This window comes from Narcine bancroftii, chromosome 13 (genome assembly GCF_036971445.1).
Source record: "Narcine bancroftii isolate sNarBan1 chromosome 13, sNarBan1.hap1, whole genome shotgun sequence".
Classification (NCBI taxonomy): Eukaryota; Metazoa; Chordata; class Chondrichthyes; order Torpediniformes; family Narcinidae; genus Narcine; species Narcine bancroftii.
In genome coordinates, this window is record NC_091481.1 from 71939161 (window position 1) to 71951414 (window position 12254).

General features: G+C 48.0%; 1 protein-coding gene across 1 annotated transcript in view; it reads left to right on the forward strand.

Moving 5' to 3' along the window:
• The first annotated feature begins 5366 nt into the window (after nucleotides 1–5366).
• Nucleotides 5367–12254, forward strand: part of LOC138748621 (chondroadherin-like) — a 32912-nt gene continuing 26024 nt past the window's right edge. The window contains exon 1 of the mRNA XM_069909135.1: nucleotides 5367–5493. The gene's annotated coding sequence lies outside the window, so the exon portion shown is untranslated. The remainder of the gene's footprint in view (nucleotides 5494–12254) is intronic.

Sequence of the window (12254 nt, forward strand, 5' to 3'; positions counted from 1 at the left end):
CAAACTGTTTTGATGGGCTATTCCACCAAGAGCTCCCTCTTTCTACTGCCTGAGAACAAAGTGGGGGAGAGCTCCCCTTGTCTTTGCTCCCTCCTTCGATGTTGTGGCGCGATGGAGCATAGCTGTGAATTGGGACCACTGCCCTCATGGGCAACAGGCCACAATCCTTGATCCATCCAAGACTTTCCCAGTGAAGTAAAACCCTTGACAAGCCAACCACAATCACCTGCATTTACATGGCACCTAAAAGTATTTGCATGATTCCTTCTGCTGTCAATCATAGAACAGTACAAATCCCCACCAATTTTTCCCTGTAACCTACCCTGTCAGAGAGATGCAGCATCAAAACCTGCTCCAACTCATTGTCCACACTGCCCATCAACAATTCGGTCACACCTACCCTACATTCATCCCATTATTTTTATTTTCCATTATTTGGCTGCAGTAAGAACGAACTTTGGTGCATTGCAGTCGTGTATATGATGAAAAACTCCCATATTCCCATCAACTCTCCCCCCAAATTCCACCACGTCTCCACATTAGGGGCAATGAATGGTGGCCTATTGACCTACCAACCTGCACATCTTCCAGTCCTGGAGACGGCGCAACTTCAGGACTGAGAACAGAGATGTGGAGGAATTTCTTCAGCCAGAGGGTGAATCTGTGGAATTTGCTACCACAGGTGGTTGTGGAGGCCGGGTTGTGGGTGTGTTTTAGGCAGAGATTGATAGGTTCTTGATTAGCCAGGGCATCAAAGGTTATGGGGAGAAGGCCGGGCAGTGGGGAAATGGATCAGCTCATGATTAAATGGTGGGGTAGACTCGAGGGGCTGCTCCTGTATCTTGTGGTCTTACACCTGATGGTCCTCTGGTTGCGTCTGTGTGTTCGGCCCATTCTCCCTGTGACCATGCTGGATTCCCCCTGGATGCTCCAGTTTCTTGCACATCCTAAAGGTGTCCAGCTGGTTAAGTGGTTACTGGAAAGTCAATTTAAATTTTACATTTAGACATACAGCATGGTAACTGGCCTTTTCAGCCCACGAACCCTGTGCAGCCCAATTACCCTACAGCCCCTGGTACATTTTGAAGGGTGGGAGGAAATGAGCCTCTGGGGGAAACCCCATGCAGACACAGGAGAACCCCCACGCAGACACAGGAGAACATATAAACTCCTTACAGACAGCGGGGATTCAATCCCTTCACTGGCTTTGTTACAGTGATGGGCTAATTGTGCCACCCAGTGTAGGTGGGTAGCAGTTGATGGGCACATGATTTCCCTCATGGAAAATAGATGGGGATTCTGGTTGAAAGGGTATGCATCGATGATGGGCTGAATGTTGTCCTTCTATGTCATACGATGTGGTTCCAGCTTTCAATTCTGGGCCCCAGAAGGAATGTGAAGGGCTTGTCAAAGGAGAATGGTACTGGATGCAGGAGATCCAGTTACAGAGTGGTCATGTGGACAAAAGCCCTTTGCCCCATCTTGCCCTTGGCGACTAAAATGTCTGTCCCACCCACCTGCATTTGGCCCATTTCCCTCTAAACTGATCCTATCCATGTATCCGTCCAGTTATTTTTTTTTAAATGTTTCAATAGTCTTTGCCTCAACCACCTCCTCCAGCAGCTTCCACACACCCACCAATCTGAGTGTAAAATAGCTACCCCTCAGGTTCCTGTTAAATCTCTCCTGCTCCCCCCCCCCCCACCTTAAACCTTAATCCTCTGATACAGATCCCCTACTCTGAACAAAAGATTCTCTGCGATCAACCCGATCTAATCCTGCCATGATTTTGCATGCCTCTGTGAGATCACTCTTCATTCTCTTGCACTCAAGGTATAAATGCCCTCTCCCATTATGCTCAACCCTTCCCTATAACTCAGGCCACCCCCACCTCCCAATCCTCTCCAGCAAGAGGAAACTTGGTTATGGTGTTCAATGTCCCAGCTTCCACCAACAGGGGAGTCAGAAAAGAGAGGGTGCAGAATGTGGTAACAGAGCCCAGAGGTTGCCCAGAACATGGACCAAGCTTCCTGAAAGGACGATGCCATTTCCATAGATTTCTGAATGGAATCAGCTCTCTGTTTGAAAGGGTCAAAATAAATAGTTGTGGGATAAGGGGGAAAGATAAAGTGGGTCTAATTTTGCTTTTGCAAACAGCTAACCTTAGAGTAACAGGGCCATACCTTCTTACAATGGTCACCTCATTATAATCCATGAAGGGAGATATCCCAATTCAAGTTTAATATCATCCAATTGTACAAGCAGAACCCGACCAAACAGCGTTCTCCGGTCCTCTGTGCAAAAACAGACAGACACCCAATCAAATATAACATACGTACAAGTTAAAGATACATATTCAGTACATATATACATATAGTAAAACCCCAGTATCTGGCACCAATGGGGATTGCTAGATGCCAGAGAAGTGAATTTTCCGGTTGCTTGAGATTGCGTTGTGTGATTGGCAAACTAACTTCCAATTTATTTCCTGCATTTTTTTTGCTGGTTGCTTGAATTCCAGATAACAGGGTTTTTACTCTATATAAAAATGAGTATTGTTTGATAAATAGTAGTGTCTTGGAGGGTCCGTGTGAGCAGTTCATCAGTCATTCAGCATTCTCACTGCACATGGGAAGAAGCTGTTCCTCAGCCTGGTGGTGCTGGCTCTGATCCTCCTGGATCTCCTCCCCGATGGGAGCAGTTGGAAGATGCTGTGTGCAGGGTAGAAGGGGTCCTCAATGATTTTGCGTACCCTCTTCAGACAACAGCCCAGCAGAGTAATTAGGACTTGCAAGGAGTTGTTGATGGTTCACATTTGCGGTTTGGAGTGTGGCCTGGGCATTAAATCTAAGGTGCCTTTCAGAAATTCCCAAAGAGTGAAAGTATCGTGAATGCATTCACAGTGTCTCTTCATGCAGAACTCTGAAACAGAGCGCCCTTTGTCCACTTTGGCAGTCACTGTCAGCGGGCAGTGGGCAAAGACTCTGCGCTAAATGAACCATCTATGAATTGAAAGCTCACATCCCATCAGGCAATAGAGTATAGAAGAGAAGCAGATGCTTCGATAACAGAGTTGGAAGAGGGTAAATTCTGAGCAATAAATGATCATCAAGACGTCGCGATCAGTCAGAATATTACAGCTTCCCCATGCAAATGGAATATCCAACACTCTGGAAATTAGGCTGTATTGTGGGATCCTGCTAGAGGCAGAAAGGAACATTCATGTAAAACATGAAAATCTGCAGACCCCGTGGTTGTAGTAAAAACATGATGCTGGAGAAACTCAGCAGGTCACACAGCGAACTTTATAGAACAAAGATAAAGATACAAAATGAACGTTTCAGGCTTGAGCCCTTCATCAAGGTGTGAGCAAAATATAGACAGGCACCAAACAAAATGGTGGGGGAGAGGGGCAGGGGGAGGAGCATGGTCCCATGGGCAGGGGGAGGAGCATGGTCCCATGGGCAGGGGGAGGAGCATGGTCCCATGGGCAGAGGTGGGTCAGGGAGGGAGGGCACAGCAGCAAGTAGGTGGGGGGAATGGCTCTGTGAGTGGAGAGAAGGAGGGTGGAGAGCTGGATGAAAGGAGACACAGGGATGAGGAAGAGGGAGAACGGGGAGTGGGTTGGCAGAAGCCAGAGACGTCAACTTTAACGCCATCCGACTGGAGAGAGCCCAGACGGAAAATGAGGCATTGCTCCTCTGATTTACAAGAGGTCTAGGTCTGATAGTTCACACGGTAGTACGACAAAGGAATAAGTCTATTCTCACAAAGTATAAGCACATTTGTTCAATTCTTCTCCTCCCTCCTTCTCATAACTCGAGGAAGGGTTCAGGCCCAAAACATTGGTGTTATATCGTTACCTCCTGGAGCTGCAAGTCGGCCTAAGCTCCTCCAGCCTCTGTGTTTTTACTACAATCGCAGCATCTGCAGACTTTTGTGTTTCAGTCCATTCATTTGCCCTATTGTGAAATCTCTTCCAGGGATGTCCTCCTCTCTCACTCATACCTTGAAGAAGAGCCCAGGCCTGGACCGGCTGGGTCCCTCTAGCATTTCTGTGTTTTTAGTACAATTTTACTTTTAACCACTGGCTAAAATGCGTTGGATCTGGATGACGAAGATCAAGCAGTTAATTACTGTATTCTTGCTTGGAGTGGGAAGGCCAGTCCTTTCTAGTGAGGAGTAGAAATGTGGGTACAATGTTGTTGGGCAGGGGTAGGGTTCTCCCAGAGTATTTCCTTCTGGAGTACAGCCAATTACCAACACTACCCTTACAGGGCACCATTGGCAGAGATGTGGGCACAGTTCCAACGACAGAGGCTCGATTCCAGTTGAACCAGTTGCTGAGTGTGGGGGCTCATTGCATAAAGCCCTGCAAAAGGTAGTGGACAGAACCCAGGACATCACAGGTAAAACCCTCCCCATCGTCGAGAACATCTACGGGGAACGCTGCCGTCGGAGAGCAGCAGCAATCATCGAGGACCTACATCATCCCACACATGCTCTGTTTTCGCTGCTGCCATCAGAAAAGGGGTGTCGGTGCCACAAGACTCGCCCCCACCAGGTTCAGGGACAGCTGCTCCCCCTCCACCATCAGACCCCTCAACAACAACTCAGTCAGGGACTCATTTAAGGACTCATACATGTGCACTTTATCAGTTTTTTCCCCCTCTCTATTGCACAGTTGTTTACATTATTTGTTAACACGGAGTCCATTTTTTGTACTACCGATAAGTGGTAATTCTGCCTGGCGTACAGGAAGAAGATTCTCAGGGATGTACGAGATATCATGTTTGTACTCTGGCAATAAATCTGACATCTAATTGGTATCTGGTCAAGGAGGCCTGTGGCACAGCAAAGTGACGGCACTTTGGACAGAGACATCATTTTTGGCAAGTTTGTGGTGGAAGAATCTTTCTTTTTTTCCTTTTTTTTTCTCTTTTTTTATATATATATAAAAAATGTTCATGTTGAATTGCTGTATATGTCATATATTATTTGTTTTTTGAATGAATAAATAAAGTTTTTAAAAAAATTGTTTTGGCACCTGTAATGTACAAAACCGTTAACCGCAGAACAACAAATTTCATCGCACAATTGTGACAATAAACCTGATTCCGAAAAAGAAACCAGGAAAGGAAAGCTCTCTGCTCATCTCTGGCCACTCCTTTGCTCACCGTTCCTGTGTTTTTAACGTGACAATGAGTTGCTTAGAACCCTGGGCCTCCCACCGCCATCAACAGTAATGGGGACTGTGTTTGTTTGTGTGTGTTTGTGTCCCTCCTCTTCCATAGCCTCAGACAATAGCAGGAAGCTCTCGACTTCCTGACCTCGGGCTTGAGGGAGACTTGCTGCACAGTTCGACAGACTGTCCACTTGCGGCAGGAGCTGGCTGCTGTGGACGTGCAGGGCGGTTGGAACACCTGCCCGACCGCTGGCAGTACTGGTGACTCCCTGGGCTGAACTCAGTCGAATTGGTCTTCTTCCTCAGAGGTGAGTAGAAGCCAGTTTTATGCATGCACTGAATGTCAGAATCAGATTTAATTTCATGAATGTGTGTCACAAAATGTGTTGGTTTTTAGCAGCAGGGCTATGGTTTACAGGTGCAAAATTGATTTAAATTATAGATCCAAAAATACAAGATTTAAAAATAAATTTTTGGCGCAAAAAGAAGAAAATGAGACAGTCTGTTCAGGAATCTGATGGCGGAGGGGAAGAAGCTATTTTTGTACCATTGGATGCTCGTCTTCAGGCTCCTGTACCTCCTTCCTGATAGTAGCAGAGAAAAGAGGGTATGGCCTGGGTGGTGTGGTCCTTGAGGATAGAGGATGCTTTTTTAAGATCCAGCCTCTTATAGACATCCTTGATGGAGTGGAATCTGGTGCCCGTGATGGCGCTGGGTGAGTTAACAACTCTCTGTAGCCTATCCGTACCAGACAGTGATGTGGTCAGGATGCTCTCCATGGAACACCTGTAGAAATTGGCAAGAGTCTTTGGTGACGTACCAAATCTCACCAAAAAAAATAACATTACGGCACCATCGGCAGAGATGTGGTGAGAGCAGCTTCCTCACAGTTCCAGTGACAGGGGCTTGATTCCAGCCTCTGGTGCTGCCTGTGTGGAGTTTCCACGCTTATCCAGTGACTGACTGCCCTTCCCCAGCTGCTCTGGTTTCCTTCCAAATGCTGGTGTTGTTAAGTTAATTGGCATGGAAAATTGCCTTGTGTACAGCTGAGAGGTAGTATTGGGGTGGGAAGAATAATGTATAATGAATTGCTTGTCAAACAACACCCTCAGTGCCTGTTTCTGTGCTTTCTCTCTCTCCCTGACTCAAAACTTGCCTGATGTTTCCGTAAGTTAGTTTATCTGTGTGTGCTGGCCTGAGAAGACTAAGGAAGTTTGGCAGACCCTTTCCTTAACCCTTAACAACCTCTACAGCTCCACCATTGAAGGCAGACTTGCTGGATACATCGCAGTGAGGTACGGGAACTGCTCTGATCCAGACTGGAAGTTACAGAAGGCGGTGAAGGCAGCTCAGAAAATCACGCAAACTTCCCTCCCCTTCATGGTCTCCATCTATATCTCCCACTGATTGGGAGAGGCAGCCGACCCACTGAAGGACCCATCACCCCCCAGACACACTCTCTTCTCCCTCCTCCCATCGGGGAGAAGGTATAAATTTAGACATTCAGCCCACGAGCCCAATTACAGCCAATTAACACACCCTCCCCCCCCCCCCTGTATGTTTTGAGTGATGGGAAGAAACCGGAGCCCCTGTGGAAAACCCATGCAGACACGGGGAGAATGTACAAACACCTGTCCTTACAGACAGCACAGGATTCAAGCCCACGTCCCAATCGCTGGCACCGTAACAGCGATGCACTAACCACCAAGGTAACTGTGCCATTAAGAGCGTGAAAGTGCACAGCAACAGGATTAAAAACTAGTTTTTTCCCTGCAGCTATTGGGCTCCTGAATGAACCCTACCAATGTTCTCTCAGGTTGCCCCAGCTTGGTACTGACATAATTTTTATTTTAATCCTGGTGTCTGTAAGATGAGCTATTTACACAGCTTTGCACAGGACAGGAAAAGACTACAGAGTTGTGAACTCAGCCAGCGCCATCATGGGCACCAGTCCTCACTCCATCAAAGACATCTACAAAAGGTGTTGTCTTAAGAAAGCAGCCTCTATCTTCAAGGACCCCCACCACCCTCCTCACTCTGCTACCACTGGGAAGGAGGTACAGGAGCCTAAAGACAAACACTCAGCGGCACAAGGACAGCTTCTTCCCTGACACCAGATACCTGAACGGACAATGAACCCCAGACACGGCCTCACTGTCTCTTCTTTTACACTATTTTTAAAAAAAATGCAATTCATGGCAATATTGGCTCTGTGATGCTGCCACAAAACAACAAATTTCACGATGTGTTCGTGACTATAAATTCTGATTCGGAGATTCATTGACTCTGGGCAGCATCTGTGTAAAGGAAAACAATCTGCAAATTTCTCCACCCATTTTCTGTTTATCTTCCACATTTGGAATGGGCAGTGGGTGGGAGGAAAATGATGAGATTTTATTGTACAGACGTAAATAAATTCACACTTGCTGCTGCCATGCTGGCATTCAAGAAACCACGCTTAAAATATTGTGTTCTGTTCTGATCACCTCGTAACAGGAAGGATGTGGAAGCGGTGGAGAGGGGGCAGAGGAGATTCACCAGGATGTTGCCTGGATTGAGACACAAGTCTTAGGAGGCAAGGTTGGCAGAGCTGGGACTTTTCTTTGGAGAAAAGAATGAGAGGAGACTTGATAGAGATCTACAAGATTCTGAGAGGCATAGATAAGGTGGACAGGGCAGGAGTAGCAAACACTAGAGGACATGTGTAGAAAGCAAAGGGAGGGAAGCTTAGGAGAGATCCAGGGTAAGTTTTTTTTTAAAAACACAGAGAGTTGTGGGTTTGTGGAATGCCTTGCCAGGGGTGGTGGTGGAGGCTGGAACATTAGGGGCATTTAAGAAACTCTTGGACGGACACATGGATGAAAGAAAAATAGAGGGTTATGGGGTAGGGAGGGTTTAAGTTGATTTGGGGAGGTATATATGGGTCAGCACAACATAGTGGGCTGAAGGGCCTGTACTATGCTGGAATGTTGTATTCTAAATGCCCACAATATGGAGAAACAGAATAAATATAAAAGGAAAGATCCATAAATATTTTCTGTTTCAGGGGTGCGGACAGATCTTTTGGTGAGATGGGAGCAGTTTATTGTTAGGGTTAGGGTGGTAGATGGAGCTTCAAGAACCTGGTACATGTTGGGGGCAAAAGCTGTTCTTGAACATATAGACACTGGACTTTGAGCTTCTGTACCTTCTGCCTGAAACCAGCAGAGAGAAGCGGTTGTGACCAGGGGAATGAGGGAGGGGATCCTGCATGATGTAGGGGACCTTCTGGATTCAGGGTCTCATGTAAAGGTTTTCAATGGATGGGAGGAAACATGATAAAAAACATCACACACTGTCGTGGAGGAGCAGGTAGACACTCGGGCAGGTCTGGCTGCACTGTGCTGGCCTGGCAGAGCTCAGGGCCAAACATCCAGAGTGGAAAATCCCCTAGCGTGGAGGTCATCAATCTTCGTGTGTTTAAGTCAAGGGGCTGTGTTATTACTTTGCTGTCAGCATGTTCCCAGGCTGTATCCAAAAGACAAACACATGCTGAATCAGACTGTGGCAGAAGAATTGGGGGACAAAAGCAGGAAGTCAGTCTGTACCAGAGACCATGCCGTAAACAATTGGAAATGGCAAACCATTTCACGTTCAATACGACATGTTCTCTTTAGATCAACAACGGGTGAGAGAGAGGGGGAGAGAGAAAGAAAATCGACATAACTGTGTGAGGTGTATCCAGCCCCACTAGCACCACATATTGAGTCCCATGATGCCAGGTGACCGAGACTCCAGACCTGCGCTGCACTGCTCCATATCCATTCTGGCCTTCAACATCCTCTACGATTCCCAACCTGCTCCCAATTCCCACCCGTACCTCACCCGAGCCAGCAGCTGCAGCAATGGCCTTCACGTCCTCATTTGGCACCAGGGAATGGTTGCCACACTCCCTTCCCATGTACAAGGGGCCTGGTTTCCACACTCCCTTCCACATACCAGACCTGTGCTCAATTTCAACTCACCGGGGCCCCCAGCCCCTCTTTACCGCCAACTTCCTGGATTCCCGGTTCCCTTGCTCCCATCACACTCCAAAACCCTGGTTCCCATAGACCAGGGTTTCTGTGGAATCCACAGATGTGCTGGAGAAACCCACCAGGTCCTGCAGCATTCTCAGGAAGTGAAGGGTAATTGATGTTTCGGGCCTGGGCCTTTGGCAAAAGCCTCAAGAACTTGATGAAGGGTCAAGACTTGAAACATGGGTTACTCTTCACTTCCTTTGTGACCTGCTAAGTTTCTCCAGCAAGTTTGTGTGTTGCACATGTGACCACAATGTTCACAGACTTTCCTGTTTAATAATTCTCTGAGATCATTGGAAAAATATAATACTCCATAATGTCTAAAAAAAGTGAATTGAAATGTGTAAAGGTATCTATAATATCTAATAGTCTGGAAAATCTTCTACTTTGTTACCAACATCCAAAACCTGCCAGATTACTGGAGTCTGACTGCACTGGGAACATGTGTTGTGTACTGTAAAATGTTCAGTACAACCTGCAGTTAAAAATGCGACATTGGGGAAACTCAGCAGATCACACAGTTACTTTATACGGCAAAGATAACCAGTTTCGGGCTCGAGTCCTTCATCAAGGTTCAAGCAAAATGTAGGCAGACACACACGGATACACAACCAGACATAACACACACACAAACAATGCATACACAGGACAAGTATTCACGGATACCAGGGGAGGCCAAACCTGCTTCATGCAAAACCACATACGATAAACTTCAGATGCGTGAGAGTCACAAGGCGTGAAAAAATATTACATACACGTTGTGGTGGTACACCACCGGCCTACTGCAGGGGGCAACCTCTGTACCTGGTGTCCGGCTGTCAATCAGTCGGCCTGATGGATCAAGCCCCACCCGGTTGGGCATCAATCACCCTCCAGGATATAAATAAGCCTGCGCCGGCCTCCCAAAGTCTCACTCAGAGTTACTGCAGCCAGCCAGGCTCTGTGGAAGTCTTTGTGGATTAAAGCCTGTTGTACAGTCTTTACCTTGTGTGTGTCTGATTCTGGCTGACAGCACACTACAATTTAATCATTGCCAGCTGGCCAGGTGTTGTCCTGTCCCCTTACATTCCTGCAGGTACAGAGGTTTCCCCCTGCAGTAGGCCAGCGGTACACTCCTGCAGGTACAGAGGTTTCCCCCTGCAGTAGGCTGGTGGTGTACTCCTGCAGGTACAGAGGTTTCCCCCTGCAGTAGGCCAGCGGTACACTCCTGCAGGTACAGAGGTTTCCCCCTGCAGTAGGCCGGCGGTACACTCCTGCAGGTACAGAGGTTTCCCCCTGCAGTAGGCCGGCGGTACACTCCTGCAGGCACAGAGGTTTCCCCCTGCAGTAGGCCGGCGGTACACTCCTGCAGGCACAGAGGTTTCCCCCTGCAGTAGGCCGGCGGTACACTCCTGCAGGTACAGAGGTTTCCCCCTGCAGTAGGCCGGCGGTACACTCCTGCAGGTACAGAGGTTTCCCCCTGCAGTAGGCCGGCGGTACACTCCTGCAGGTACAGAGGTTTCCCCCTGCAGTAGGCCGGCGGTACACTCCTGCAGGTACAGAGGTTTCCCCCTGCAGTAGGCCGGCGGTACACTCCTGCAGGTACAGAGGTTTCCCCCTGCAGTAGGCCGGCGGTACACTCCTGCAGGTACAGAGGTTTCCCCCTGCAGTAGGCCGGCGGTACACTCCTGCAGGTACAGAGGTTTCCCCCTGCAGTAGGCCGGCGGTACACTCCTGCAGGTACAGAGGTTTCCCCCTGCAGTAGGCCGGCGGTACACTCCTGCAGGTACAGAGGTTTCCCCCTGCAGTAGGCCGGCGGTACACTCCTGCAGGTACAGAGGTTTCCCCCTGCAGTAGGCCGGTGGTACACTCCTGCAGGTACAGAGGTTTCCCCCTGCAGTAGGCCGGCGGTACACTCCTGCAGGTATAGAGGTTTCCCCCTGCAGTAGGCCGGTGGTGCACCACCACACACGTTTTTATTCTTACATGTACATTTTGTTGCAAAACTTTTACCTTAATATTAAGAAATACATTTATTCATGGATGTGGATTTTAAACTCCTAATTTGTATTAGTTTCAATAATCAAAAAGTGCACACTTACACATCAAATATTTTGTTGATATTGGTAAGTCCATGTTCGGGGTGTCAGGAGCTAAGATGGGAATAGACGAGAGTCCACGTGCCACAATCACATGATCACAAGCCACTACCACGGTGAGCACCGGCTCATACAATTCCTGTCTCAGCCAACGTATTCCCGCAAGCCGCACGTTATATGTCAAAGAGCCAATATGGCTCGCACGCCATGTTGGCCACCCTGTGATGTTAAGCATTTTGAATTATCCTGAGGGGTAAATAAACTTCTAAATTCAAGTCCTTTAGACAGTCAAAGGCAATGCAGTGGTGAGAGATAGTAAAAACACAGAAGGAACTCAGCCGGTCTCGCATCATCCATAGGATGTAAAGGTACATTACCAATGTTTCGGGCCTGACCCCTTCTTCAAGGTATCAGAAAAAAGCAGGTGAGTCTACAGATGCTGTGATTGTAGTAAAACACACACACACACAGGTGCTGGAGGAGCTCAGCCAGTGTTGTAGCATCCGTAGAGATCCACAGCTGTCAAGGCAGAGTTCCTGGAGGGGTCTGGGGCAGGCAATAGTTAAGGGCATTGGGTGCTTGTCTGGGCGCAGCGGGGTGGGGGGAGATTGGAACAGATAGGAATTTTGGATTGGTTCCTAATGAACGAAAGGCAGATGAGGCAGTGATGATCAGTATGGCTCGTGTGGAGGAGGATGGTTCCGTGTTTGAGATTGAGAGGCTGGTCAAGACAACACATTGAAACTGTGTGATCTTGGAGGGAACAGATGTATGGATGAAGGTTTAAACAACAGCTGGGGTAAAAAGCAGTGTAGCTGGGGAGGATGGAGTGCAGATGGGGAGCAGGGAGAGACTCTCATGTCAGAGACTGGGCGCAGACTGGGACATCACTTCGCTGAGCTTCTTGGCCCTGTCCACCACAATAGCATGGAT